Here is a 5,661-nt window from a genome sequence, read left to right on the forward strand (position 1 = left end):
ATATATAATATTTTTTATTTTATTGTAAGTGGTACTTTGCCAAAAAGTATGTTTAACCCTTTTGCTGCTGAACCCTTTTCAAACACTTTTAAGCTTTCTTCTTTATTTCTTAAAGAAAACATAGGCACAAAACATGCATACAGTGCTGTGGACATATTTTATTTACTATGATTATGGGGTAACGGTAGAAACCCTGTCTACACCAGCACCGTAAACTCTGTTCCATATTTGCTGCTGTTGCATATTGTGGTATACAGATTGTAAAGCAAGCACACAGGTAAACATCCTGATTCAAGTCCAGTTTTAGTGTAAAACGCTATTGTGCATAGATAAAGTATTGATTACAAACAGTCTACCATAGGGTAGCATTGTACAAAAAAAAATCTCCCCAAAAAACACTAATGGTTGAACTCAGTATGCAGCCAAAATAAAAGGTGAGATAAGCTGCATAGAAATAACTAAAAGCAATACTAGAGCTTACACTCCCTTAAAGTGACAGTCTAGTCAAAATTTTACTTTCATGATTCAGATAGGGCATGTAAATTTAAACAAATTTCCAATTTTTTTTTGTAATCATCAAATTAGCTTTGTTCTTTTGGTATTCTTTGTTGAAAGCTAAACCTAGGCAGGCTCATATAATAATTTCTAAGCCCTTTAGGTCCGCCTCTTATCTCATTGCATTTTGACAGTTTTTCACAACTAGGCAGTGCTATTACATGTGTGCTATATAGATACATTGTGCTCACCCCTGTGGCTTAAATGCAAGTCTGTCAAAGGAACTGAAATAAGGAGGCAGTCTGCAGAGGAGTATATACAAGGTAATTACAGAGGTAAAAAGTAGAGTATATTAATTTAACCGTGTTGGTTATGCAAAACTGGGGAATGAGTAATAAAGGGATTATCTATCTTCTTAAACAAAATTCTGGAGTGGACTGTGCCTTTAATGAGACAGGAAAATGTTCATTTAAAAAAAAAAAAGAAAAATTCCAGTAAATGTATTTTACATTTCAGCATCTCCAATGAGAGTGGACACAGGACTGCCAAATAAAATAAAATAAAGATCTGCAATCCAAAAATGCAAGCACATGAAAAGTAATGAACAATCCTGTGAGAGTAAAAATAACTATTACAAATTGTTCAGCTATTTCCATGATTAAGAAATTGCAACAGACGGGTAACAAATTGTACGCTGTCCTATAGTTAACACTGAGTGGATTTTTTCCCTCTGAGCTAATAACCCCTCACAAGTAAACTATAGTGACAGCTCCCTATCTCTGTATATATATATATATATATATATATATATATATATATATATATATATATATATATATATATATATAAAAGCTCGGAGAGGCATCAGACCAGATTTAAACAATATCTTATGTAATTATTTGGACAATATTTGCATGTAATAATACAGCTTATTCATGCAATCAAAAGGTAGTTTTATATCCTGTTTAATACTTTTATATACATAGTACCATTAGAAATATATTGCAGTACTTTAATCAGAAAGGTAATTGAAATAAATATAGGCTATTATTAGAACACTAAAACCAAACTAATGATGTTTTAAACAGTTTTCACATTTTTCATGTACAATTACTATTAGTGGAATGAAACTATTTTATGTCACAGGGCAGAAATCTGTCCCTGGTGTACTTGCTTGGATTATTTTGCCAGTCTGTAAGAAATAAAATAACTCACCAATAGTTAAAATTAAGAGAAGACAATGTGATAACCTCTTCATCAATTGGAAAGATCCAAAAACCATAAGTGATTCCCTCTGAATGTCCACAATGAAGTATATCGATTCATCTGTATAAAGTCAATTAAAAACATAAAGAAATATATAATATTCCAGCTGTCAAGCAAGTTGTAAGCATTCCTAGTCTTCCGTGCACACTCTTCTTTAGTGCCTCATCTCAAAGACCACATAGGTGGAAATATTAGTAATTTTGTTTCCTGGTTTATGAATCAAGGCAGGGCTGTATGTACTGGTTAAACAGGAATTGTTGTGAGCATCGTGCAATGGCATGCAGTGCTCAAAGCAGAAACTGTTTGTTTTTTACAGGTCTTTATTAAGAGAACTTTATTGATAAAAAGTGCAAATTAATAATAATAATTATTATTATTATCAGGTATTTGTAGAGCGCCAACAGATTCTGCAGCGCTGTAAACTTAGGCCTCGCTTCCATTGAGTCGTTAAAAATGGAGCCGTAAGCTACCGAAGCGGCCGACAGCTAAAAGTAATTTACGGCTGCATTTTAGTACCAGGTTTCCATTGAAAAGATTAGCGTGTTGCGCGCAGTCGCTCTTTTCGTGTAGCTGTAAGTTAACGTTGTGTTAACGCTTCCATCTGACGTCAGATTTCTTGAAAATCAATTAGTTGCTAAGGTAACCCGACCTTACGCTATAGAATTTACGTTTAACGTCCGTGCTTATTACCTGTGATCAGATCTCAAGAAAAATAAAAAAACACTTATCCATATTTTTAATAATCAAATACTATTTTCTAATATAATTATATTTAACACTTCATAAATATAAGTAATATTTCTTGCTGCCCTAGGCATAGGTCTAGTTTGCATTCTGTAGATATATTATTATATTTAAATATATACTGATATTTCTATTAGAATATAAGTTCAACTATTTCTATACATGAGACAACAATAAATATTACTTATAACAATTTATTTCTACATTAAAACACTTGCATTATTTGCAAGTTTTATAATTTCAATAGAAAATAGGTCTCAAAAAGCACAATATTCCTCTTTTACACCTAGTTGAGCTGGGGGTAATATATCTCAATGTATCGACAGCCTCCGACAATGTATTAACGGTTAGCGCTTTCAATGGAAACCTGGTATAATTTATCGATTAACGGCTTCTATTACTTTCTATGGGACGCGAAAATCTTTTCGGCAGCCGAAGTCCGGCAGCCGATATTGAGGTATAACGCGCCATTGGAAACAGTCGTTAAACGCTATTGCTTTCGACAGCATATTTAACGGTTTGCGAGTGCACGCAAACTGAATTACGACTCAATGGAAGCGAGGCCATAGTCGGTGTACAGGATAGCTTTTGCAGGGATCAAGTGGTTAGAGGGCCCTGCTGAGAGTTTCACTGTTGTAGTCGGCTCTTATGAAGGTGATCTGTAAACAGCTGGGCCCATAGGCTTACATTCTAAGGGGTTCAAGGGGAAAGCAATGGAGTTAGGAAAGGTTAGTGTTGGTTGTAAGCATCCCTGAATAGTAGAGTTTTTAGGGAGTGCTTGAAGCTGTTAAAACTAGGGGAGAGTCTTATGGAGTGAGGCAGGGAGTTCCACAAGATATGGGCCAGTCTGGAGAAGTCCTGTAAACGGGAATGTGAGGAAGTAGCAAGAGAGGAGGAGAGGAGGAGATCCTGAGCTGATCGAAGGGGATAGGAGGGAGAGTATCTAGAGACAAGTTCTGAAATGTAGGGGGGAGCAGTGCAGTTGAGAGCTTTGTATGTCAGAGTGAGGATTTTGTGTTTAATCCTAGAGGCAAGAGGACGCCAGTGAACAGAGGCGCAGCAGATCAAGATCGACGAGTAAGGAAGATGAGCCTGGCAGAGGCATTCATAATGGATTGTAAAGGGGCTATGCGGCAGCTAGGTAGACCAGAGAGGACTGAGTTGCAGTAGTCGATAAATAAATATTTTGTCTGCTTCATTTTTTTCTACTGTTTTTACATGGGCACCCACTGTCCAATACCTTATCTAATATTTAGGGCTCCATTATTTATCAAGCTGCATATGAGTATAGAGTATGTGAGGTGACTTTTTCAACAGACAACACATTACCTTATTTTCTCAGGAGCAAGGAGGTTCCTTATGCATAATACAATGACTTTTATTCCAATCCAGTCAGAAATCCCATAAAAGATTCTTGCAGGTTTGTTTTATACATGTCTTTCTAATTCAAAGTCATTCCAATCTAGTTGAAACCATACAATTTTTTAAATGCTTTTATGTCACGTTTTCTTTGCTGCCCACATTTCATTTTCATTGCAAATTTTTTTTTGTAAGCTCAGTTTACAAGTTAAAGGGACACTAAAGTCAAAATTAAACTTTCATGATTCAGACAGAAGATGCAGTAGTAAGAGACTTTCCAATCTATTTCCGTTATCAAATGTTGCACAGTCTTTTTATATGTACACTCTTTGAGGCACCAGATCCTACTGAGCATGTGCACAAATTCAGTGTATGCATATATATATATATATATATATATATATATATATATATATATATATATATATATATATGTTACGCTTGGAGGAGCATGTTCAGGTGTTTGGAACTCAGAAGTAGAGGTGTCAGACTTAAATCCATCGTGGGAGTTAAAAAGGGCAGGGCTACAAAGACAGAGAAGGAATAGTGTATTGTACTGGAATCTATCTGGAGTTGAATACTGGACAAAGGATTTAGAGCCTTGGTGGGAACCACAGGACTTAGCAGGAGTAATGCCCACACCGGAGCGAAAGTTTGGAGTAGTGCCCACTCTCGGGCTGGGCCAAGGACTGGATACACAGGTAGTAACAGGAGAATAGTCTGAAGACAAGCCGAGCAGTCCGATCAATCACCAAAAATAGGGGAAATCCAGAAGAATAGTCATAAGACAAGCCAAATTAATCACACCTTTATTAATAATAACAAAAAATAATAAAGGGTCCAAAAGCCAAATGACAAACCAGGAGACAAAGCCAGAGCTGGTAGTCAGACGAGCCGGGTTAGGAGCCAAAGCAAGTAGTCTGACGAGCCGGGGTCAGGAACTAAGAGATCAGCAGAGTCAGGAACAAGCCAGGCATCAGGAACCAGAAGGGACCTCAAACAAGCCATGTTATACACAGGAACTAGAACACAGGAACTCACAAAGAAGTCTGAGATAACACAAGCGCAAAGGCAGACTGAACTGAGGCACTTTAAATAGTAAGTGATTACATAATAATTCTGGGATTGCAACCTGTCTCTCACTGATGCTGTTCTCCAGTTTGGTCATAAGAGGGTGCCTAGGTGTAGTGAGCAGCGTTACACACTCTGCAGAAAGCGAGGGGAGAGAGGTGAGTAAAATTGGCAGCCAACAGCAAATAACAAATTAAAGCAGGGTGAAACCCTGACACAAACACAGGGGTGATCCAGGAGAAAGATCAAAAGACAAGCCATGTACAGAAGCCAGGAAAACAACCACACAACTCAGATACAGGCACAGAACTGAGGCACAAACAGAGGGAAATAACCACAATGTCAGGGCAGGTAGTGGTCTGAGAGGCAGGTAGGCTTACCCTTGAAGATAAGATTAAGGCACAGGAAGTTATGCTATGGGAAGCTTCTTCGTTGTTGGACTACCAATGCCTGTTACAGATGGCCAAAGATGGAGCAGTGATGTTCTGGAAGGAAGTTGAGGAACGTAAATGCCGGAAGTTCCGACATGATGAGGCTGACTATGGGATAGGGAAAGTCTATAATTGGCAAGCCATGGGGTTCCGTGACCAGGCCAAAGCCAAGCCTCAGTGGTCAGCCTGCACTAAGAAATAAGGTATCAAGGCAGCCTTGTCTTTTTAGATACTAAATTGTCATCAACATCTTTGGGGATGTCAGCTTTACACAAGGCGAGGTGACACCGTAGGT

The 5,661-nt window shown here is 37.7% G+C and overlaps 1 long non-coding RNA gene across 1 annotated transcript; it reads left to right on the forward strand.

Moving 5' to 3' along the window:
- Nucleotides 1-775: 775 nt before the first annotated feature.
- Nucleotides 776-3,703, forward strand: LOC128651819 (uncharacterized). Its single transcript, XR_008401190.1, has 2 exons — nt 776-818; nt 3,534-3,703. It is a non-coding gene; the product is annotated as an uncharacterized LOC128651819 (long non-coding RNA).
- Nucleotides 3,704-5,661: the final 1,958 nt, after the last annotated feature.

The sequence above is a fragment of the Bombina bombina genome, chromosome 3 (assembly GCF_027579735.1).
Source record: "Bombina bombina isolate aBomBom1 chromosome 3, aBomBom1.pri, whole genome shotgun sequence".
Classification (NCBI taxonomy): Eukaryota; Metazoa; Chordata; class Amphibia; order Anura; family Bombinatoridae; genus Bombina; species Bombina bombina.